General features: G+C 40.7%; 1 protein-coding gene across 11 annotated transcripts in view; it reads right to left on the bottom strand.

Moving 5' to 3' along the window:
• FHIT (fragile histidine triad diadenosine triphosphatase) overlaps nucleotides 1–26324 on the bottom strand; it is a 1109638-nt gene that overhangs the window by 839508 nt on the left and 243806 nt on the right. For 3 of the 11 annotated variants that reach the window (XM_048859003.2, XM_048859006.2, XM_075130206.1), the window contains one exon: nucleotides 11688–11778. The exons of the other annotated variants lie outside the window; for them this stretch is intronic. The gene's annotated coding sequence lies outside the window, so the exon portion shown is untranslated. The remainder of the gene's footprint in view (nucleotides 1–11687; nucleotides 11779–26324) is intronic. 11 annotated transcript variants of the gene reach the window in all.

Raw genomic sequence — 26324 nt, forward strand, 5'->3', positions numbered from 1 at the left:
TTAAATGACTGCTTCTTGGAGCAGCTGGTACAGGAACCCACCAGGGGAGAGGCAACTCTCGATCTAGTCTTGGGTGGAGCACAGGATCTGGTCCAAGAGGTAACTATAACAGGACCGCTTGGAAATAGTGACCATAACATTTAATATTCCTGTGGTGGGAAGAACACCTCAACAGCCCAACACTGTGGCATTTAATTTCAGAAAGGGGAAAATGCAAAAATGAGGCATTTAGTTAAACAGAAATTGAACGGTACAGTGACTAGAGTGAAATCTCTGCAAGCTGCATGGACACTTTTCAAAGACACCATAATAGAGGCTCAACTTAAATGTATACCCCAAATTAAAAAACACAGTACAAGAACGAAAAGAGAGTCACCGTGGCTTAACAACCATGTAAAACAAGCAGTGAGAGATAAAAAGGCATCTTTTAAAAAATGGAAGTCAAATCCTAGTGAGGTAAACAGAAAGGAGCATAAACACTGCCAAATGTAAAAATATAATAAGAAAAGCCAAAAAGGAGTTTGAAGAACAGCTAGCCAAAAACTCAAAAGGTAATAACAAAATGTTTTTTAAGTACATCAGAAGCAGGAAGCCTGCTAAACAACCAGTGGGGCCCCTGGATGATCTAGATACACAAGGAGCACTTAAAGACGATAAAGTCATCACAGAGAAACTAAATGAATTCTTTGCTTCAGTCTTCACGGCTGAGGATGTTAGGGAGATTCCCAAACCTGAGCCGTCTTTTGTAGGTGACAAACCTGAGGAATTGTCACAGATTGAAGTGTCACTAGAGGAGGTTTTGGAATTAATTGAGAAACTTAACAGTAACAAGTCACCGGGACCAGATGGCATTCACCCAAGAGTTCTGAAAGAACTCAAATGTGAAATTGCACAACTATTAACTATGGTTTGTAACCTGTCCTTTAAATCAGCTACTGTACCCAATGACTGGAAGATAGCTAATATAACGCCAATATTTAAGAAGGGCTCTAGAGGTGATCCTGGCAATTACAGACCAATAAGTCTAATGTCAGTACTGGGCAAAATTAGTTGAAACAATATTAAAGAATAAAATTGTCAGACACAAAGAAGAACACAAATTGTTGCGCAAAAGTCAACATGGTTTCTGTAAAGGGAGATCATGTTTTACTAATCTATTAGAGTTCTTTGAGGGGACAAGGAAGATCCAGTGGACATAATGTACTTAGGATTTCCAGAAAGCCTTTGACAAGGTCCCTCACCAAAGGCTCTTATGTAAATTAAGTGGTCATGGGTTAAGAGGGAAGATCCTTTCATGGATTGAGAACTGGTTAAAAGACAGGGAACAAAGGGTAGGAATAAATGGTAAATTTTCAGAATGGAGATGGGTAATTAGTGGTGTTCCCCAAGGGTCAGTCCTAGGTCCAATCCTATTCAACTTATTCATAAATGATTTAGAGAAAGGGGTAAACAGTGAGGTGGCAAAGTTTGCAAATGATACTAAACTGCTCAAGATAGTTAAGACCAAAGCAGACTGTGAAGAACTTCAAAAAGATATCACAAAACTAAGTGATTGGGCAACAAAATGGCAAATGAAATTTAATGTGGATAAATGTAAAGTAATGCACATTGGGAAAAAATAACCCCAACTATACATACAATATGATGGGGGCTAGTTTAGCTACAACTAATCAGGAGAAAGATCTTGGAGTCATCGTGGATAGTTCTCTGAAGACGTCCACGAAGTGTGCAGTGGCAGTCAAAAAAGCAAACGGGATGTTAGGAATCATTTAAAAAAGGGATAGAGAATAAGACAGATAATATCTTATTGCCCTTATATAAATCCATGGTACGCCCACATCTTGATTACTATGTACAGATGTGGTCCCCTCATCTCAAAAAAAAAAAAAAAAAAAAGAAGAGAGATACTGGCATTGGAAAAGTTTCAGAAAAGGGCAACCAAAATGATTAGGGGTTTTGAAAAGGTCCCATTTGAGGAGAGATTAAAGAGGCTAGGACTTTTCAGCTTGAAAAAGAGAAGACTAAGGGGGGATATGATAGAAGTGTATAAAATCATGAGTGGTGTGGAGAAAGTGAATAAGGAAAAGTTATTTACTTGTTCCCATAATATAAGAACTTGGGGCCACCAAATGAAATTAAAGGGCAGCAGGTTTAAAACACAAAAAGGAAGTTCTTCTTCACTCAGCACACAGTCAACCCGTGGAACTCCATGCCTGAGGAGGTTGTGAAGGCTAGGACTAGAACAGGGTTTAAAAGAGAACTGAATAAATTCAAGGAGGTTAAGTCCTTTAATGGCTATTAGCCAGGATGGGTAAGGAATGGTGTCCCGAGCCTCTGTTTGTCAGAGGGTGGAGACGGATGGCAGGAGAGAGATCACTTGATCATTACCTGTTAGGTTCACTCCCTCTGGGGCACCTGGCATTGGCCACTGTTGGCAGACAGGATACTGGGCTGGATGGACCTTTGGTCTGACCCAGTATGGCCATTTTTATGTCAAAGATTGCATAGTGAGTCCCTGGCAGAATTGAGAACAAAGCCCATTTCTGCTATCATGAGCCTCCCTTTTTAAATGGTCTTTATGATAGTGTTGGTGCTTTTGGTTTAGTAGAGAAATAAAGGAGTTACTCAGAGACTCTTAAAGCCAAATTCTGCAGTCTGGTAAACACATGCAACTGCATGGAAGTCAAATCAGTGAGCCATATGCATGCAACTGAGAATGATATTCGGTCTAACGTCCAAAATATGTGCAAGAATGCTAGGCAAAGGGCCCAGCTTAGTTACATTTAAGAAAGCACCTAATAGCTTTTGTTTTCTCTACATTGAGACTTGTGAGTGTTCTTTGGATGTCTAGGAAAGATTCATGATGTTCTATTAGGCTCCAGATCCTTGATTTTCTGTTACTCTTACTTAGTTTTGCTCTGTCTGTACTCTAAGCCTATTTGTGGTTTTATCTCAGCCCTATTGTTCCTATAATTGTGAATTTATTCCTAAAATTATTTGCATTTCCCATGAACCATGATCCAATATATTTTCTCTTATTCTGTAGACCTTCCCTAGAGAGAGGTTTACATTCACTGCATGTTCTTCGGGCATGTTCTAGACTTTCTTTTCTAGCAACTGAAGGCCCCATAAAACAGCTAATTCTATTTTTTGTTGTGTTCTGGGGGGGGGGACCCTCTTGGGGCAGTTAAACTGTAAACAACAGGCTGGATTAGGTGCATAATTAGCCATAAGTCTTTAAATCACGAACCTTTCTATTTGTAAAAATCCCACTTACAGAGCTGATGAAATATTTTTCATGAAAACAGCAATATGAAAATTACTCAGAATTTTAAAACTGAAACACACACGAATAAAAGCAAGGGAATTGTGAATGAAGGCTACCAGAGTGCCTTTAAATCTCCCTATTGTGTTGTATTGCAATACATGAATTTATATATAGTTCAAATAAGTCTTCAGTAGTCTAGAGGGACTGATAGCAAAGGTAATGAGGACTGCCATAGATTTTGACAGCAAACTGTGAATGACAACATTTCCATGAAATGAAATGTTACTTTTCCTAAGTAAATAGGTATTTCTGTGCCATCAGGGCACAGAATTCTTGTCTCATCTTAGGGGTAACTTGTATTTCCCATTTAATAATTTGTGTGAGGAGTTTCTAAAGCTGACTTTCTAGATATGATCATCAAAACCTTCAACCAATGAATGTTGATAAGGTAAAAGTGTAGTGAAGTATAGGAGTTAAAACTGGATAGTTATGAGCGTCACATGTCCAAATGATCTGAGCTCACCTGCTGTTTAGTCTGTGCAAGGTCCGTTACATGACTTATGAACCTGTGTACTTTACAACATCATATAACATTTAATGCTATGTCATTCCAATGCTGTTTTGACTGTAAACAATTTTGAGAAATAAGATTGTTGTACCAAAGATCATATATTTAACCCATGGACATGGAACTGTCTAATGTTTTCACCATTGTGCGTATCCTAAAGAATAATTGTTTTTGTGCTGGCCCTCCAGGATCCTGATCCACATCTCACTAATGCTGGTCTAAATAAGGAGTAATCAATGTAAGATCAGAAACACACTCAGGATCAGACTATTCCCATTTATACCACTGTAAATCTGGAGTAACTTCATGCACTTTGCTTTTTTCACAGTAAAATTAATAAGGCATCAGCTTAGTTATGCACGTAGACATCTCTACTATGTTACTGCAAACACTGCCCAGAGGTGGTTAGCAGAATTCTGTAAAAAGTCGGATCTTTCTGTATGTGGCTGATAAATAGGTGTAGGTGAAAATTAATAGAGAAAGGGAACCTTCAACAGTTGCAGGTGATAAAACATCCCCCCCCCCCCGTAATTTCAAGTTTTCAAGTATAACTTACAAGGAGGGGAAAGAAGATGGACCAATTGGTGTTAATAAAACCATCACTGCAGTCAAAGGTCAGAGTTGAAGGACATCTTCAGTGGACATCCAAAGCTATCGTCGGCCATTAAACAGACGAGCTTTAACCTGCCGCTGGCCAGGAAACTAACATGAAAACATCCTGCCAGCTTATTCACTGAATAGAATTGGCATAAACTCTGGAGTCTGATGGCTGCTTTCCTACCTTTCTGGACATCTTGACAGATTTCAGTAACGTGGGGGGAGCAAAACCAAAGAAACCCAACAACAAATTGAAGAATAGTTTTGAGAATTAGGGCTGCCAGGCATCCAGTTTTTGACAGGAACACCCAGTTGAAAAGGGAGCCTGGTGTCTCTGGCGTCCCACACTCCCAGCCAGAAATACACCAGGGTGCTAGTAATGGACAGCTTAACTGCCATTGGAATGTGGGTTAGGAAGGTCAAAAGGGTTCATCTGACTGGGTGCTTCCCTGCAGTGTCGTTACCCCCAGCCCTTCCCAAAACCCAGCCCCCGCACAATTAATGGGCAAGGGTGGTCTTCTCTCTTACAGTAAAGACATTTAAATCGAGCAAAGTCAGGGAATTTCCATCCCATGCCTTCTCCCTCTGCACTTCTGACTTTCATGGCCTGGTGCAGCTGTTGTTATCAGAGAGTTTCCCTTCTGTTCTATTGAACTGAAGACCAGTCCAAACTTGTCAATCAGTGGGATAGAGCCGAGCTTCTCCCATGTCAGGCCTACCGGCTCTGTTCTGCCTCTGGACAGACTCTCACAGGTAGTCTCCAGACTTCTTGTCTGTAACAAGCATAAAGGAAATCTCTGTCCAAAACCTTATATTATAAATAAAAACTGGCTGTTCTCCCCACTTCTGCTTGTATGCTAAGAACATAAGAATGGCTATACTGGGTCAGACCAAAGGTCCATCCAGCCCAGTATCCTGTCTGCCAATAGTGGCCAATGCCAGGTGCCCCAGAGGGAGTGAACCTAACGAGTGATCTCTCTCCTGCCATCCATCTTCACCCTCTGACAAACAGAGGCTCGGGACACCATTCCTTACCCATCCTGGCTAATAGCCATTAATGGACTTAACGAGTCCTAATGATGAGTCACCTATTCTGTTTTAGCCTTATGCTGGCCTACTCCTACAAGTTTTACCAGCATAGGTACATTGGTTAGAGGTGTGCTTTTTTTTTTTGAACTGACAGTTATGCCAGTAAAAGTCCTAGTGTAGACCCAGCTAAACTGGAGTAAGCTATACTGCTACTATGTTGGCATAGTTGAAGTGACAAAACTTAAGTGTAGCTAAGCCCACAGTTTCCCCATCTATAAAATGGAAGCAATGTCCCATTTGTCAGGTACTTGGAAATTCCCTGATGAATAGTTTAACACAAGTGTAAAATACCACGATCATTAAACACTTCACTCAGATCATCTGTCAAATTGTCTTCTCTCAAGAGTAAATCTCAATTTGTCAATATCAAGTGTATTTTACTGCTCCTTGAATTTCTATTGCTTATGCCATTATGACTACATATTGTCCTCTCCTGGTGCACTCGTTACTTTGTATATATTCTTCATCTGCAAAAAAAAAAAAAAACATATTCTGGTTCACAAACAAAAGCATCGCATGGCTGGCTAACTCCCTTAAGGAATCCCCTCCCTAACAACTATTGTTTCCCTTATCAAATGATATATGAGATCTTTTCAAATCAAATCAGGGCTGTGCTGGATTTACTGTTTAGTTTCTTTGGGAAGGGGGCTGTAATTTCTTAAAAGGTTGATAAAGATGCTTAGCCCATGGCCTGTGTCATAAATATAAAGGGAAGGGTAAACCCCTTTGAAATCCCTCCTGGCCAGGGGAAAGCTCCTCTCACCTGTAAAGGGTTAAGAAGCTAAAGGTAACCTCGCTGGCACCTGACCAAAATGACCAATGAGGAGACAAGATACTTTCAAAAGCTGGGAGGAGGGAGAGAAACAAAGGGTCTGTGTCTGTCTGTATGCTGCTCTTGCCAGGGACAGAACAGGAATGGAGTCTTAGAACTTTTAGTAAGTAATCTAGCTAGGTATGTGTTAGATTATGATTTCTTTAAATGGCTGAGAAAAGCATTGTGCTGAATAGAATAACTATTTCTGTCTGTGTATCTTTTTTGTAACTTAAGGTTTTGCCTAGAGGGGTTCTCTATGTTTTTGAATCTAATTACCCTGTAAGATATCTACCATCCTGATTTTACAGGGGGGATTTCTTTATTTCTATTTACTTCTATTTTTTATTAAAAGTCTTCTTGTAAAAAACTGAATGCTTTTTCATTGTTCTCAGATCCAAGGGTTTGGGTCTGTGGTCACCTATGCAAATTGGTGAGGCTTTTTATCCAACATTTCCCAGGAAAGGGGGGGTGCAAGTGTTGGGAGGATTGTTCATTGTTCTTAAGATCCAAGGGTCTGGGTCTGTAGTCACCTAGGCAAATTGGTGAGGCTTTTTACCAAACCTTGTCCAGGAAGTGGGGTGCAGGGTTTTGGGAAGTATTTTGGGGGGAAAGACGTGTCCAAACAGCTCTTCCCCAGTAACCAGTATTCGTTTGGTGGTGGTAGCGGCCAGTCCAAGGACAACGGGGGGGAATATTTTGTACCTTGGGGAAGTTTTGACCTAAGCTGGTAAAGATAAGCTTAGGAGGTTTTTTCATGCAGGTCCCCACATCTGTACTCTAGAGTTCAGAGTGGGGGAGGAACCTTGACAGCCTGAGAATGGAATTCAGCCAAACCCTTAACCTACAATCACTCAGACTCCTTCACCCAAAGCATCAAAATCAATTTGCCAAATAGGATTTCAAGGTATCTGTAGCCAAAAGGCACAGTCAAAATTATTTCTGTCTATTTTTACAGAAAGCAAAGTTCTCAGCCAATAATCATATCATACACATAAAACCAGTGCATTAAAATTCAAAGCTGTATCAAAGTCTTTTTGAATATTCTTGTTTTCCCTGCTTTGGATAATCATTGCTCCCACGCACATCTAAAATAATATCAGTAACCATAGTGTCCTGATGGCAGAAATAGTAACAGTTTCTTTAAATAGGATCATGTATTTTTTTAGGCTCCAGCATGGACCAGTTTTAGTCTTATAATGGGAATCTTTGAGAGAAGATCAGCGCTTAGTCATCTTACTGGAGCCCCCATCGTCTTTATTAAGGCAAGTTCCCTCAGTACGATGAGACTAAGAAACAGTATCCTAATTTCCTAGACTGAGAGGAAGGGAGTGGTATCTTTATTATACTAGAGACAGAGAACGAGAGTTTTATAGAAGAAATAGCCTATAATCATTTGCTAAAATCTTTTAGGAAGCCCAAAAAGCAGCCACAAAAATTAAGTTTAAATAGTCTCCTGCTCAGTCTCTTGCAGAATATGCACCCCCCCCAAAAAAAACAAAAAAACCCAGCATAAAAATATCTTGTAGTATTGAAAGTTTGTTAATCTAATTCAGCCAACTAGCTGTCTCACAAAAGCCTGCTGAGAAACGTGCATACTTAGTGCAGTTTGTTGGTACAAAATTTAAAGTCCATTGCCAAGATTTTAACATCTTCCGTTCTTTTGAAGTATCACTTAGGTATTCTTCTTTCATCCCCCAAATGAGGCAATTCATCAGACTCTTACTGATGGAGCTTTGAGGAGAGTCTAATTTTGAAATACATATGGAACTGTGAATCTCTCTTTAGGTAATACAAATAAATCTACTCTCGGAAGTATTGCCTTCTTAATCATCTTTAAATACAATGTATCTATCACTACGACCTGTGACTTCAATTTTCTTTGTTGAAATTATGGCAAGAAGGAGAGAATTTATGTGGGAGGAATTCTAACTGTGAAGGCTTCAAATGGATGATCGGTGAAAGATTTTTGAGGACCACAGCAAGATCCAAGAACAGGGCCTTCTTACATATGGATGGTAACCTATCAAGAACTGATCATTAACAAAAGTCTGGGTATTTTTGGCCATTGTTGGCAAAAATTTGTCAAGCCTTACTTCTGGCACAATAAATATTTGTTGTTTGCCACCCAGTCGCTGGTAAAATCTCCTACACTTCAGGTTCTCTCTTTCTAATTCAAGGCCTGTTAGAGCATGAGAAAATCTTTAGATAGCAACTTTTCTATTCCCACTGAAGAAAAATAAAAATGGATTCCTCACCCCCCACACACACACACTTTAGTTCTACAAAGAACCACCAAAGGAAAAGGTAGAAAGAAATGAGTCACAAAGGGGGTAAATTGAACTGTTCCTCAAAAGGAGACCATTACTGAGAGAGAGAAAAAGGCATAAACAACATTCAGTACCTTTCATATGACCTCCTCACACTCTGTGCACACAGAAGGAACTTTTAAGTTTGGCAAGTTACCTTGTGTCAGAAGAATATTTAATGACTGTTATATAAAAGTGGAAGTTGTTGCCTTAGGGGAGACCTGTGTTTTCTTTGCAGCTTTTGTTATCCTGCTGTGCCTTCTTCTTGAGACAGCATGTTCCTTCCACAGAGAGCGCCAGCAGCCTTCTCCATGTAGGGGAGAAGTATGTTCCACAGCACAATTTAACCAGGCTGTCCAAGCTAAGATAGCTGGAGCCTGCGCAAAGGTGATTCTGCCAGCTGATTCAAAACAACTTCATATTATTAACTGCTGCTTACAGGCTAACAAACCCTCCTCACCAATTAAAAGAATGCCCATTCTGTTTGGACTGAATGGTATCAGACTGCATTTTCCTGCAATTAAAAGGGATACTTTGTCTGTAAAAGAATTGCAGCAGTCAGGATGACTCGCGCTCTGAATTTTACTACAGCCCACCCAAAAGAGGCCAAATTGAACTTATTCATAAAATCACTGAAGAAGGAAAAAAAAAGGGTGGCAGATATAGCCCAAGTACTGCAGAATCAGACCCGGGGTGAAGTCAATACTACTGGCTTGATGCAAAGCCCATGGAAGTTACTGGAAAGACTCCCATTGGTTTCAAAGGGCTTTGGATCAGGCTGTGTCAAAGACAGAGGACCTTCCACAATCTCAGTCATGCCATTTACAGGCAGCAGCTACACACTGGGGCACAGTTCCTTCCGGAGCTCCCCAGGACACAAGAGTAGTGGCTACACCACCTATGAAAATGCAGCGTACTCTACCCCATGCACTTGGCACTGGCTCAGCTCATTCCTGCTCCTTTGGGGGTGTCTTGTATTCTGGGACACACACAGATCAGTCCCTTCACTCAAGGGAGAAAACCACCAATTACTCTTCTGCACAGATGTACAAGATGGCAGGAGGAGTGCTCTGTGTGCTTGCTCCCTGCAAAACCACATAGCATCTGGGTACAACCTGGCCCAGTATCTGCAGTTAGTTTCCAAAGAGATCCGTCCCCAAGAAATCTTAAATATGTAAGTGCTATTTTAAGTATGCAATAAGCAACGTTAAAGAAAGAATCCTTATGGATTTAATTAACTTAATACTAGTTTAGCAATTAACTTCCCACCACCCCAAATTGCTAATACTTTCATACCAGACCAAATGTACAGCACTGTGTTCTTACCTGCCCAGTTAGTGTTCAAATGATGACCTAAGGCATAACCAATTCTGTATGCAAAAATTTAATTCCAATCTGAGTTGCAAAAATTAGAGAGATACCTGCTTATTCCAAGCCCAGAGAAAGCTCAAAATCTGAATCCAATCAAATTAGATTACAAAAAACAAACAAGACTCAGTCGCCCTGCTGTGAATGGTAACCCCAAGCCAAAGTCTTTGTTTGCCTGGAGAGAAGGTTGCTCAAAAACAATTCCCACTAACACAATCACCAATTAAATATTACCACCTAACTCTTATATAGCACTTTCCATCCATAGATCTCAAAGTGCTTTACAAAGGAGCTCAGCCTTAGCTAAATGATATTAAAGCTATTTCACTTAAAAAAAAATTTATTTCACAACCCTTACCACCCAAGTATCTCACCATCCAAACACATTCAGACTCCTCACTTTCACAACAAACTCCATTACACATCTGACAGAGCCAGCCACAATGCACACCCCACATTCCTCCACGCTCAACTGTGGAATTTTAACTCTATCCACAGGTAACTCAGCATTCATTCTTTATAGACAAATGGGATACAATTTTCAAAAAACACATAAGTGATTCATGCATTCTTGATAATTACACTTACATACACCAGGGTGAAGTCTATCGTTTGTAATTCCTGCATGAGATACTAAGAGGTTACAGCTTAAATTCCACATTTCAGTCTGACATAGAGGATTTGATGTGGGAATTTTCCATGGTTTCTCTTCCCCCAATATAGTTTCCAGCTAAGACAGAAATTTTACCATGTCCAGCAAATTTATAAGTGCAATATTCAATGCCTCTTGACGTATATCTTTTACTTCCGAGGTAACGTAGGGGGGAAAGTGTGAGATAGGATATAAGATTTAAATTGAAAAGGTTCTTTTCATTATTTTTCCCTAAGTTATTGTAGAGTTGCTGGCACTATTATAATTTTTACCATGTTCCACTGTAGAAGTGGCTGCAATTTGATGGGTGAAGTGCTCCAAATATAAGATGCATATGGTTGGTACTTCTATAAAGCTTGTTGAGTCTTGTGAAAGAGGATATATAAAAATCAATGAGTCAATAATACTGAGCCCTTGAGATGGTGCTTGCTGGGCTGTGGAAGGAGAAACATCCTGAAAAAGAGTCCTTCCTTTTTTGTCTCATTCTTCTGCTTTTTTATTATACATTTATCATCTTCTTTTGTTCTCACAGAAGCTCCTCACAATTAGCCTCTCTCTGTGATTGTTCAGGTAAAGAGAAGACACAAAAGTCCTTTTCACTGAGCTTTGAAAAACAGAGTGCGACGCACCGGCATTGCAGAAATTTGCTTCTGTAGCAAAATTGTAATTCTGTGTTTGATGCCATTGTCCAGTGCTACAGAATTGTGATGTCACAAATGCATTGCCACACCCTTCAGAATAAAGAGGCAGTGAGAGACTCTTTAATTCATCATCAAGGAAAATCCTATAGGGCATAGTTTTTTGGCAGATTGATCCGGGTGGCATTCAATCTCCAGGTACGTAAGACAGTCTGTCTAGATGTTCAATCTATGTCTGTCACTGGCAATCTCATCATGCCACAGAAGATTTATGGATGATCACATGATTCCTGATCACATAGCAGCATTCCTCATTTAATGCACGTTATAAGGATGAAAAACCAATGAACAACAAAGTTTGTATCAAGAAAGCTACCAAAAGCCTACCTTTGCTAATGGAGATGGTTGCTGCGTTTGGATAGAAATATCTCACTGCTGATCTGGTCCTGACATTCAGTATGTCTTTAGTTAATTACAGCTAGTCAAATAAAATAACAGAGGAAATTGTTAAAAATATGAAAGATAAACAGATCTATCTCTTCAGTAAGACATTTGAATGTTTTCCCCTACACAAAATTCCGCAAAAACTGTTTCTAGAAGTTGTGGTTGAAATAAGAGTTCAGATTCTGCTCCTAGTTAATGCCAGTGTAAACCTGGAGTTGAGTAACTCCACTTATTGAAGTCAGAGTAACTCCAAAGGAGACACTTGACTAAGAGGAAAAATTGGCCCAAAGATATTTTAAAGGGAGAAGCAAAGGCACTTTCTTCTTTTGAAATGTACTTTTTTTTTATTCTACTAAAGCCAATCAACTTTCTTTTTATTTAAAGACTATTGTACTCAAGTGTATTATGCAGTATATGATATTAACATTGACGGCATACAAAAAAGGTTGAAAGGGTTAAGATTTCAGAGGTTAACCTTTCTGTAGCAATTCTGCGAGTACGTGTGCACTTTAGAACTGCTTACTGGAGCACATGGTTATGTTAGTGGGGAAAAGACTGGACGTGTATTTGTTTTACATTAGTTTCAAACTCCTGCTGTGCAGCATTGCCGCTTGCCCTGTTACTGGAAATCACGGGAAATTAATTTTAGCAGATTTTTCAAGTTCACAAATAAAGTGAAAATTAATTTAAGGTAAATGCTGCCAGTTTTACCATTTTTCCCTTCCCTGTTTTTCTGGTTCAAGGCCCAATTCAGCAAGTGTCACTCACCTGAGCAATTTCCACTCATGAGAAGTCTTACGGGATAGAATAAGAATTATGTATGTAAAGGTTGCAGAATTGGGCCTGAAATGTGTAGTTTATACTGGGTGGTTTGTTACATTTTTGCCATAAAAATACTAAATATGCAAAGCAGAGGAATTGACACTGCAAAAGTTGAGTTTCTTACAGTATTTCCTGACTTTTTTCTTTTAGCTATGTACGCTTAACGGTGCAACAACAATTTTTCATTTAAAATTCCTTTGTTTTTTCAAGACAACAAAATTGAAATTTAATATTTTAAGTCTTCACATTGGTGAGAGGAGGGAGAGTTCATACCTCAATTCCTGAATAAGGTGGACTGAATTCATCTCTTTGCTCATGCTATTGGGCCCAGTCCTTTCAATGCATGACACTAGTCTGAAGCCTGTTCTACACTAGAAAATTAGGTCAGTTTAAAACTAGGTCGCTTAGAAGCATGAAAAATCCATACCCCTGAGGGGAGTTGTTAAGCCAGCCTAAGTCCCCATGTCGACAGCACCAGGTCGATGGAAGAATTCTTCTACTGACCTAGTTACCGTCTCTCCTGGAGTTGGATTATGCCGATAGAAGAACTCCTCCTGTCAGCGTAGGTAGCGTCTACACTGAAGTGCTACAGCTGTAGTGCTGTAGTCTCTGAGTGCAGACATACCCTTATTCTTGCAAGTGGTCTCATTAAAGTACATGAGATTACTCATATGAAAGTCAAAACAGAGAGAAGTTGGACTTGTGTTGGGGACACAGTAGAAACTGGAATTGTGGATAGCTGGAACCATGAAGTAGGTCCCTGTTAAGTTAGGATTAGCATTCTCAACATGAAGGTTTGCCTCTGCACAATGCTCTCTCTCTCTCTCTCCAAATTTAAAAATGAAATCCATTATGTAAGCATGGATAAGGAGGACTTGTGGCACCTTAGAGACTAACCAATTTATTTGAGCCTAAGCTTTCGTGAGCTACAGCTCACTTCATCGGATGCATACCGTGGAAAATACAGCAGATCTTTTTATACACACAAACCATGAAAAAATGGGTGTTCACCACTACAAAAGGTCTCAGAGTAACAGCCGTGTTAGTCTGTATTCGCAAAAAGAAAAGGAGGACTTGTGGCACCTTAGAGACTAACCAATTTATTTGAGCATGAGCTTTCGTGAGCTACAGCCGAAGTGAGCTGTAGCTCACGAAAGCTCATGCTCAAATAAATTGGTTAGTCTCTAAGGTGCCACAAGTCCTCCTTTTCTTTTTGCCACTACAAAAGGTTTTCTCTCCCCCCACCCCACTCTCCTGCTGGTAATAGCTTATCTAAAGTAATCTCTCTCCTTACTATTACCAGCAGGAGAGTGGGGTGGGGGGAGAGAAAACCTTTTGTAGTGGTGAACACCCATTTTTTCATGGTTTATGTGTATAAAAAGATCTTCTGTACTTTCCACGGTATGCATCTGATGAAGTGAGCTGTAGCTCACGAAAGCTTATGCTCAAATAAATTGGTTAGTCTCTCAGGTGCCACAAGTACTCCTTTTCTTTTTGCGAATACAGACTAACACGGCTGTTACTCTGAAACCTGTAAGCATGGATATTCTTATTATCCAGATGTATATTTAACATCCCACTCAACTCTTGGTGTAAATCAACATCTCCATCGACTTCACTGGAGTTAGACAATTTCCAATTTAACCCTTGATCTCAATGGTGTTTTATGGCAGTGAGTACTGCACGTCATTATTTTGTATGTCTATGTCAGGTCTTATCTTATTGTGTTCCTAAAATGTTTAGAGTCCATGCCTGACAGAGAATAAAGTGCCGTTCAGTGAATCACCACTTCCTTGAACACCTAGGTTGTTTTTTGCAGGTTTCCCATATAATTACTGACCATGCGTATAGTTTAAGGCCTGAGACAATCATTGTACAAGGAGGCATAGAAAATGCTAAGATTTTAAACTGGCAACAAAAAGGTCAATTTCAGATGCATTGAGGCTTGGATGTTCTCAAGAATCAAGTTTTCTACAAAAAATCAGTCAGTATTTGAAGAGGCCCTGCAAGAATGATGACCTAGATCAGCTTCTTTGTATGTTTTTATTTTATCATCATTATAGTAAGACACTTCCCATAAGAGACAGGTCACGGCTCTTAGGAAGGTGAACTAATGTACAGGAGAGCAAATCTCATATGGACATATGGGCACACTGGCTGCTGGTGTAAAGTACAAAAAATATATGGAGAGAAATTGGGTGATGGTGCCCCCCCATAAGGCTTTATGGAAACATGCTTATGAATACGACATAACTGGAATATATTCTATGCAATATATGCCATGTAACATATCTATGTAAAGGTTATGACCTAGTGAATCTATTAATCCTTTTTCTATGCCTGTATCATTTTTGTATTCAAAGTTACGAATATTGGCCGTGTACTGGCTTGATTTCTAAATAACCTTAGTAGACCATTTGGTCAGCTCCTGGAGAAAGGAATTTGCAAAGTTAAGTGCCCAATCAAGAAGCACTTCAGGAACAATGCATCTTGGAATGCTCCAATCCACATAAGAAGTCTTCCTGGAGACATTCAAGACACCATGTGGGCATCCAATGAAGTAAGCTTTCATGAGCTACAGCTCATGCTCAGATAAATTTGTTAGTCTTTAAGGTACCACAAGTACTCCTTTTCTTCATGTGGGCAATGGCTTCTGCCTGTAAAAACTGTGAGTCATGCGTGGACATGTGACTTGCTCAGGTGACTCCAGAACTCCATCGTGGAGCTGGACTTTGCATAGGAGAGAGGAGGGGGTCTCCACCCACAAGAGAAAGTCTATTTAAGCCCGTGGGAGACCCCTCCATTTTGTCTTCAGCTGACTAAGGAGATAGCCTCTCCACCCCCAAGGATACCTGAAAGAAACTGGAAGAACAGTAACTACAGGGGATGTGAGTGATTGCTGGACCCAGACTAGAAAGAGACTAGTCTGTAAAAGGAAGTGTCAAGGTTCCTTCCCCACTCTGAACTCTAGGGTACAGATGTGGGGACCTGCATGAAAACCCCCTAAGCTTACTTTTACCAGCTTAGGTTAAAACTTCCCCAAGGTACAAACTATTTTACCCTTGGACTTCCACTGCCACCACCAAACTTTATCTGGGTTCCTGAGAAAATGTAGTTTGGACACGTCTTTCCCCCCAAAATCCTCCCAACCCTTGCACCCCACTTCCTGGGGAAGGTTTGGTAAAAATCCTCACCAATTTGCACAGGTGACCATAGACCCAAACCCTTGGATCTTAGAACAATGAAAAAGCATTCAGTTTCCTTACAAGAAGACTTTCAATAGAAGTAAAAAAGAATCATCTCTGTCAAATCAGGATGGTAAATACCTTACAGGGTAATTAGATTCAAAACGCAGAGAATCCCTCTAGGCAAAACCTTAAGTTACAAAAAAGACACACAGAAAGGAATATTCATTCTATTCAGCACAGCTATTTTCTCAGCCATTTAAAGAAATCATAATCTAACACATACCTAGCTAGATTACTTACTAAATTCTAAGACTCCATTCCTGTTCTGTCCCTGGCAAAAGCATCATACAGACAGACACAGACCCTTTGTTTCTCTCCCTCCTCCCAGCTTTTGAAAGTATCTTGTCTCCTCATTGGTCATTTTGGTCAAGTGCCAGCAAGGTTACCTTTAGCTTCTTAACCCTTTACAGGTGAGAGGATTTTTCCTCTGGCCAGGAGGGATTTTAAAGGGGTTTACCCTTCCCTTTATATTTATGACAGGAAGCTTACTGAAACTGGTGAAGATTTTATCTGTATACAGTTTGATTAGACATAGACATGCATGTTTTGTTTTATTTTGCTTGGTAATTCACTTTGTTCTGGTTTCAGAGTAGCAGCCGTGTTAGTCTCCATCTGCAAAAAGAAAAGGAGTACTTGTGGCACCTTAGAGACTAACCAATTTATTTGAGCATAAGCTTTCGTGAGCTACAGCTCACTTCATAGGATGCAACTTTGTTCTGTCTGTTACTACTTGGAGCCACTTAAATCCTTCTTTCTGTATTTAATAAAAATCAATTTTTTTACTTATTAATTAACCGAGAGTATGTACTAATACTTGGGGGGCAAACAGCTGTGCATTTCACTCTATTAGTGTTAGAGCAGGTGAACAATTTATGAGTTTACCCTGTATAAGCTTTATACAGAGTAAAATGGATTTATTCAGGATTTGGACCCCATTGGGAGTTGGGCATCTGAATGCCAAGGACAGGAACACTTCTGTAAGCTGCTTTCAGTTAAGCCTGCAGCTGCTAGGGGATGCGGTTCAGACCTGGATCTGGGTTTGCAGCAGGCTAGCGGGTCTGGCTCAAACCAGGCCGGGCACTGAAGTCCTAAGCTGCCAGGGCAGGAAAGCAGGGGAAGTAGTAGTCTCGGCACATCAGGTGGCAGCTCCCAGGGGGTTCCTGTGATCCAACCCGTCACAGATTGTAAGGACAGATTTCCAAAAAGCGCTCAGCCCTGCATTCAGGACCCGTTTTCCAAAAGAGCTCATTCCCAGTTTGGCACTTACATGGCCATATTTCCAACAACACTTTGTTCCCAGCAGCCCGTATTAAGAACAAGAGATTTAAACAGACTCTCTTCCAGTCCTTCAAAATCTGTGCAAGCCCCAGGTCAGCGTTCCATCTGGCATTGAAAAGGTCAGACATGAGAAGAGTATTTCCCTTTACCCACCCCCGAGTAAATACAGGATAGAGCTTCAGTCTGCTCCTTTGGGGCCTGATCCAATTGCCGGCTGAAGTCAGTGGGAGTCGTTCCCTGAACTTCAATGAGCACTGCATCAGACCCTTTATGAGAAAGGGTTTCCACTGCACTTCAAGTCAAAGGCCATCAAAGCAAGGCACAGTACACTATGAATCACTGAATATGAACATTAGTCAGCTGATTTCTATTTGGTAGAGAAATAAACTCAAAAGAAGCTCCTAAAAAGCATTAACAGGTACACTTTTCTCCCTTCAATCTTTGTTTGAAGAGGAGACACTGTACTCCCCAAATTCTGCCCTATGAAGCATACATACTACATGAAATTTATCTGTACAGTGGCTATCACTGAAAATTTACTAGCCACAGGAATTAAATCTACTACACATACATACCCTTATTGTGGTATTTTGCACTCTTAGTACAGGAAACACTGCTTACTCATTGTATGTCCATTTAAAAAGACTACTACAATACGGGTGTAATTATAAAAGCCTGCATTATTGACTGACTTTGACCACATATCTCTGTATCCAGAACTATAGGAAATCCTTGAAATGTGTGCTGTGTGTCCTTCAAAACCTGTAATGCTGTCTAAATACAGGCAGATAGCTATATGTCTACAGAGAGCTGAGAGGTAGAACAGATTAATAGTAGGAGGTCATAGCAGAGCACTTCAAAATAACACAATAAAACATCTCTGAAAAACTTGTTTTAGAAACAAGGAGGGAAATGCACAATATTGTTGCTTGTTCTCCATCCTGCATGGTTTCATGGTTCCGCCCCACACCACACACTTTAACTTATTATGAATATGCTGCATAATGAAGCCAGAGTGGAAGTTTTTTTATTATTATTATTATTATTTAAACAGAGGGCATATATTACTTGCCTAATAAGGTGTGCTGTAGAATTATTTTCCCCAAGTGCACCCATATAAAAATCCTTTAACAATCAGCATTTTTTGCTCTTTATGTATCCTTGCTCTCCATTTTGTAAACATAAACAAACAAACATTCACCACCTATACAGTCCCACAAGATTTTTTAAATTGAAAACAAGTTTTCAAATACAAATGCTACAACTCAAGCGCCATTAACTTTTCATGACAATTTCTTCCTTTACTCCGAAACGGGTGGCTTGGTTTAAGATTGAGTTAATGATTAAAACCAAATGACAGGTGTCAGTCCCAGTAGGAATAGTGCTTTATGCACTTTTGATTTCAGCACGTACTAGCAAATCAGTAGAGAAGCAATTCTATGTGTTATCACAGAATAATCAGGCATTCTATTCTTTTCCAATACATTGTTATACCGAAATCAAATGTTAGCTCTGAATTTCCCAGTTGTCAATGAGGGTTCACATTCGTATACTCATTTCCTCTACTTGCCTGGCATAGAATATCTGAGAAGCGCAAAGAAGCCAGTAGTCTAGTGACTAGGACATGGGAATGGGAGACATAGGATCCTAAGTTTTGATAATAACTCAGTGTATGTACTCAGAAAAAAGGATAAATGTACCTTCCTTCATAAAGCACGGAGATCTAGAAATAAACTGTAAGTGCAGACATTCCCCAGAACTCTCAAGAGCCCATCTCTTGGAGGTAATACCAGCACAGCCTGGAAAAAAAATTCTAGACCCCTCTTGCCAGTGGAAGTGGGCCAGGACCTCCTCGCTGGCTGGTGCTGGGGAAGAATTTCCTGCCCTGGGGATCACAGAGGATGAAGAGATTAAATGATGCAGCAAAATGACCTCAAGCTGCTCCGAGGAGCCATTAGGGGTTATTACCAGGGTCTTAGCAAAGAGTTTCACTGCATCAGTGCCTGACTCAGGCTGACTCCAGAAGTGCTGTTTTTACAGCCCAGGGGCATATTTCTTCGAGCCAGGGTGTAGTAGACATGAGACCTAGTGAAGCTCTCAACCTTCTTTAAGGCACTCCTCCCCAGAGTCTCTCTCTGCCAGAGAGATCAAGATAGAGGCAGAGGAAGAAAATGGAAATAGTCCCGAGAAAGGAGCCCTCAGAACTCCTGAGGAAACATCTGCCTCTGAACAAAGTGAGAAAGGCAAGGAGCAATATCAGTGCAGATTACCAGACAGCCTGCAGATAGGGCAGGCAGGCCGGCAGATTGCCTGGGGAAAGGGAGGGATTAAAAACCTTGTCTATCTCCAAGACTTGGTAAACACAAACTCACTAGTTCTAAGCCTACCAGAGCAGCAGATTTCCATTACATGAAAAACATCATTGCTATACATTTAAATACAAATAAAATGAAACACTGACATTCTAACATTCGTAGGGTGCAATTTGACCCAAGATACCAAGGGTCTGCTGCATCACAAAGCTACAGAAGTTTGCATATCTTGGCTTTATGGGAAATCAACCTATAGAAGAGAGGTCAGCAAGCTGTATTTTGTGCACTGAACAGAGAAGACCTCATGAATTAAGATCAGTTTTGCAACTGTTGTTTTGCAAGGTCGTAAAGACTCTTTCAAAGCTCACTCTGGTTATAGAAGAGCACTAGTTACATGGTGGGTACAAAGTGTCCAGTTGCTATGAAGGACCCGGAATAGGATTATATGGAGAGAACACACAAACAGTCCAGTATAAAAAGGAAAGTGAAAACTATGACATTCATGCAGATAAACATTTAAAGCAGCCAAAGGGACAAGAGAACATATTTCAGTATCTAGGGCACATCTAAGAAAGGAGGATAAGTCTTCCATTAGTATACATAACAAGGGCACATTGGAGAAAAACATCAAATTCATCATTAAAAACCTGTTGATTAGCTCTGTCATCACTCCTAAAGTCTATACACAGCTTTGACAAGTATTAAGGAGAATAGCTAAATTTACAAGAGAAAAAAACATATTAATATAAGCACCTTTATTCTGGAATAACTGCGTCTATAGTAGGGCATTGTACTAATTTAACTACATCTGATTCTAAAGCACTACATTTAAACCAGTACCAAAACTGTCCATAAGCTATCCCCAATCTAGGAAAAGGGAAGTAAGCTACATCCGTAAACATTTCCAGACCCTATAATTTAGCCCTGAAATCACTGTGGAAAACTGACTTCCAAGTAACCCTTTCCTATGCGCATCTGGAGAGGATTTTATATAACCAGATTATGAAGATCCAAGATAAGAGCTTCACTTCTCCCTATTAGGAAGAAACTATCAAACTTGTTATTCAAAGTGTTTTATTTTAAACAATAACTACAGCATGGGGCACGGGTCACTTGCTGGAGGATTCTCTGCTCCTTGAAGTCTTTAAACTACGAGTTGAGGACTTCAATAGCACAGATATAGGTGTGAGGTTTTTCGCAGGAGTGGTGGGTGAAATTCTGTGGCCTGTGTTGTGCAGGAGGTCAGATTAGATGATCATAATGGTCCCTTCTGACCTAATTATCTATGAATCTATGAAAACCTGCATCTTATTACTTAACAGAGCTGTATTCACAATCTTTATCATTTTACCTTGAGTTTTCACAGCTTTTTCCCCATTAGAACTGCAGAGACAACACAACAACCAGAGAGCTTGCCTTCATTCTTGTGCACCAACAAACTAATGCATTAAGTTTCAATCAATTGCACATGTGAAATTCGAAGGGCAGCAGTGGAGCTGCACAGGTGTAACTAATGCCCTCATTTGGCCTGCAAAGACTTTATTACATGTGATTGTGGACAAGGAAATACATCTAGCGGAGCTTCCAGACTGAGTTTCCAGAGCTAGAATTTAGAAAAAAGGATATTTTTACTTTTAAATTTGACCAAACATTTGACGTGAAAATTTACATCTAGTATGGAACATCCTGGTGCCTTTTTACAATCAATTTTCAGCACTGGACTCCTCTATAAATATTCAAACTGTCGCAAAGCCTTACAGGAACACTCAGATATCAGAGCATAATTTGGTACCAGTATCCTTCTCATCCTTGGCCCGTGTGCTAAAATGGCAACCCAGCTTGGCAGTGAGTGCCAGCAGTGATTTTTTCCAAATCCGGGGAGCCCTGATTTTTTCCAAACCCATATTTACAAAAGCTCCCTTCAATCTGAAATACCTGGCTGTCCTGGCTGGGGAACATTGTAATCTAAAGCAGCATTTTAACAGCTCATAGCACATTAGCACCCTTGGTCCCCTAGTGCTGTTAGTCTAGCAGACAATTAGCACTATTATCACCTAATCAAATGCTATTTAACCAATGTTATAACAACCTCAAAGTGCAGATCTTCTAAGGGGAGCTGTTTATAAAAAATACATCTTAGAAGACCCAAAAGTTCTGAAAATGAAAGTTCTTGTAAGACATGTTCTTGTAAGACTATTATATTTCTTGGTTTAAATAAATATGTAATGTTCTACAATATGACTACTGTTGTATGTGATCCTTGCTTGCTTGCTAACTGTGCTGTTTATATGTGCTCTCATTTATTCTTATTTTTACTTTTCCAAAAGTTTCAGCTGCCATGTAGAATTATACTAGGCAGACACTTTATACAGTACCCTAACTCACCTTTTTCCTCTGAGTTAACACAAAGGATACCCTCAGAATGAGCACCTGCGACCTACCTCAGGTGTTTCTTTATTACCAGTCTCACGCTGTTGCTATGCTGGAGGCGGTTAATAGCAGCCATCAAGGAGATCTTTGATCTGTAGACAATAACTAACTTGCTTAAACCCGGTGATTGTGCTACACAGCCTTTATACAGGCTAAATGAAAGGAGCACTTAAATGCTCCTTTATGTAGTGATAACTTGAACAACGGAAGCCACCGCCCAAGGCATCCAGCCCAATGGAAGGCCTAAGCAATAACTGTCTCAGGGAGAGAGAGATTTCCCTGGGTCTGACTATGGGGCAAGGGGACTGACTTCTTGTAGGGTAAGTATGTGAGACAGAAAGCCAGCAGATAGCAAGAAAGGGCAGTTCTCTGCACAGGCTTGAGACATGGGTGGCACGTGACTCCCGCATTTGGAGAGGCTAGGTGCCAACGCCGGAAGCTCCCCTGCTCCGCCCCGAGGCCTGCCCTGCTCGGCCTCCTCTCCCACGGCCTTGCCCTTGCTCCACCCCAGGCTCTGCCCACGCTCCACCCATGCTCTGCCCGAGGCCCACCACTCGCGCCTCTTTGCCCCTTCCTCCGAGAGCTCTCCTGCCCACTGCTCACACCTCTTTGCACCCTCCCCTGAGCTCCTCCCCCCGCCCACCACTCTTTGTGCTCTCCCCTGAGCCCTGGGGGATGGTAGGAGAGGGAGCGAGGGCAGGGCCTTGGTGAGGAGAAGAGGCAGAGCGGGGATAGGAAGAGCAGCAGGGCCACAAGGGAAGAGGATGAGTCGGAGTGGGGCCTCGGTGGGGAGCACGGGGGGGACCATGGATCAGGTGCCCTTTCGACCCAGGCGCTCCAAAGGCGGCAGGCTAGCATGCCTCCAAAGGGAGGTGTGTTGTGTCCTATGTGAGGAGGCTTAGGCTCCCCTGGCCTCTTATGGCTGCTGCCCATGGCTTGAGAGAGAGCAGAGACAGAGCTCCTTTGGTCACAAGACCTGCTAGAAAGACAAGTTTGGATTTCTGAGCAAGGAAACTGCCAGCTGCTGTTTGTTCCAATTGTGCTCAGGGAAATGGGACGTTGTGTGAGTTCTTTATAAATAAACAGAACTGCCCCAAACAATGTATCTCACTCACATCATCAGATTCTCCTCCTAATGGAAACAAGTAGCAAGACCCCAAATACTGGATAATCATTTGGCCAAGGAGAAAGAGTATCTAGGCACTGCATCTACAAAGCAACTTTTGAAAAGTTAACAGTTTTTGTTTTAAAAACATCACATCACACTATCCATGTTGTGTACTCTCAAGATTTTGTCAGGTCTCACAATGTTTGATTGTTTTTCTTAAAGCCCCAACTTCCAAAATCCTCTGATTAGATGGGAATCTCTGCTTTTGTTTTTCAAAGAAGAGCATTTAGCTCTTGTGGTTGTGGAGAAAAACTTGAAAATGTGATCCAAGTGAAACCGAAGAGTTCCAAAAGTAAAAAAGCTAATAAAAAGACCCCTCCAAGTTGTGTGTGTGTGTGTGTTTAAGATCCCATGATGTTTGAGTCAATCTCAATGTTTGCGGGGCCTGACTCATGATTTCTGAACACTTGGGGCAGGCAGTACTGTAGTGTAAAATAATATGTTAAATCATCTTGAGACATGTAGTGAAAAAGGGCTTCAAAATTTATGTTCCGGAGACACAAACCAAATCCTTCAACAGTCAGCAATGTGATTCATAGTGCTTGAGAATATGAAGTCTTTCATGAAAAATACTAAACATAGTTTACCAGCAAACCTTTGGTTTAAAAAAAAGTACATTGCATATGTTGCTTCATACCAAGTCTTTATTAAACTCCATAATTTCAAAGGTTGGAATATTGTGTTGTTCTGTTTTCCCGGGAGTTGTTCATATTTGCATATTTTTTACACATTCTGTGAAATTAATATAGACTTTTGTGTCTTGTACGTAGGTAATAAAACTTGCATTTTTACCTTTCACAGATATGAGTAATATAGATCGAACACCCAGAGGGACTTTACAATGCATACTGGAGCTTTATTCTTTGCATGTTTAATTTTTTTTCCACACTAACACATTAAATAAAGATTAATAAACCTTTACAGGGCACAGCAGCCTTTCAAATTACAAAATCCATGTTGATGAAGCCATGCCCCATACAAATGACCTAAGTTCTGTAATATATAATGAAAATTCTACTTTCTTACTGCTTTTCAAATCAAACAATGCCCTGCAGCATTTCACATTTAGAAAAAGTTTTAAAACCCTTTAGCACCTTTTAAAAACAGGTCCTAAAAGCCACATTAAAAAAAAAAGTCACTTTAAAAAGTTATTTTAAATGTTTGTTCATTTTAAGAATTGTCCCAAACTTGACATTCTTCGAACAGAATCTACTACCAAGGGAACCAGTGAAACAAATATTGGTGTAGAAGTATCAGGTTTATGTCAGCACTGCCCAGATGCTGGAGCAGGGACCAAATGCCCTTCAAAGCATCTTCAGGTTTCCAGCAACCATATCCATGCAATTGCTCCGAAATTCCAGGCAGCTTTTCTCCTTTGAGAGGCTCGTGCATCGCCTCGTCCTCAGAAGGGGAAATTTGTGCTTTATTAAAAAAACAAACAACAAAAGCTTGAAGCTTGTTCTGGATTTTTTTCAGAGGCCTGGTTTGTTGGAAAATGTGTTAAAATGTGTATTGCTAAACACTGTCCTCTGGATGACTATGGGCTAGATAGTAGCACAACGCACTGCGAGCAAAGCCAATCCTAGCATTCGGCTGCTGAATGAGAGAGGCACCAGTCTAGAACTTCTGCTGACCTAGGGAATCTAACCCTAAGTTCTCCCTCTGCCCTGCTGGAACTGTTCTGTGGAAATTGAATTACATGGCTGTAAATATAGCTCCAAGCACTTTGTTCAATTGTGTAGCTTCCAGAGGTCATTATGGCCGACTGCCCCTTTGCCCCAAAGCCCTCGACTTCAAAGCCCCACACGACTCAGGCTCTTCTTCCATATTATTCAGCATCTACATGAAGCCATTGGTGGAGGTAGTGTGAAAATACGGTTGGATGTGCCAGCGTTACAGAGGTGGTGTGCTGTTCCAATCTCCTTTACATCAAATGTAAAGAGCATCATTTCCAAACTGTCTCCATGTTTAGCCTAGCATGGGGGTAAAATGCAGCTGGCTCAAGTTGAATCCAGAAGGCAGACGTGTTTTAGAGAATGTACATCCTTTATAACATCCCCCTCATTCAAAGGCATATGCTCACAGATTGTCAAGGAGACCCACAGCTTTGAGGTCCTTTTGGAGATCTCTTTGCCGTTAGATTTCCAAACTGGGGATCTCTTGGAATCAGCATGAGCTACTGAGAAATTGTTTCTCCCACCATGACCTCCCGTGACAGCTATTTTCCACCAGATACAGAAACTGTCAACCCACAGGGAGAGGCTTGTGAGTGCAAATGGTAGCACTTCTGCAGGACTCAGAGACTACAGAACTCTCTCCCACAGGAGAGAAGAACGCATGCAGCCTTCACAGTCATAGCTGGTCCTAGCAGAGAAGGAGGTAGACACAGACACAGAGGGAGCTGACAGTAATACAAATCCAGCTGTCTGCTGTGCTTGCTTTATTGTTCAGGCAGCAAAAGTGAAACTAACATGAAAGTGAGGCTTTGCACTGAGGAGAGGGGACTGCTCAAACATTTAAAGGGACAGGACATCACATTCCTCCACCTTACTTTATAAACCTTTCCAAACACATATAAATTATGGTTTACATGACTACTATGATATATAATATAACCTAACTAAAAGTTGTGGGTAGGCTACCATAGACTCTTAAATTGCAAGGGATTATTCTGCCCTGGGTTTGTAAATTCAGGCACTGTGACAGAATATACCCTTGTATTTACACCCTACATACTACTGTAATAATCTTTGTACAAAGCACACCTTGTAAAGTATCATTTGAAAATTCATAATTTGCTGATCACTCGTATCATGGCGAAATGCACTTAGCAGCATTATATTTATAAGATATAAACACAAGCTGAAATCATGACTGAAGTGTGTTTTCTAGATAAGTCTGGGGAGTGGCCAAACCAGTTCCTCAGAGACAAAGGCAAGATGGCACCTCAGCCAGGTGTAAACAAGGCTGATGGACCATTACCTGCTCAGTGGCTATTCTCTGGCAAGAAACGGGGCAGGGGAAAAAATCCACATCTTAACAAAGAAACAGCGTGGAGTTTCCTTCTGCACAGACTGTCTGTCGCCTTGTTTCTACTTGGAAATGCTTCTAAGAAGGGGGGCAGGACTATAAAAAGAAGGGGCAGATACCCCAATATACCCATCTCTCTCTCCCTGCCCATCACATTCACTGCACCTGTTGAGACAAAGGAAACAGACATTGGACTGTGGGAGAGGGGACCTGATCTAAAGAAGTTAGTCAGTAAGATGGCCAAAAGCATGTGGTGAGAAAACTTTGCTTTGAATCTAATATAGTTTATTAA

This window comes from Caretta caretta, chromosome 7, assembly GCF_965140235.1.
Source record: "Caretta caretta isolate rCarCar2 chromosome 7, rCarCar1.hap1, whole genome shotgun sequence".
NCBI lineage: Eukaryota > Metazoa > Chordata > Testudines > Cheloniidae > Caretta > Caretta caretta.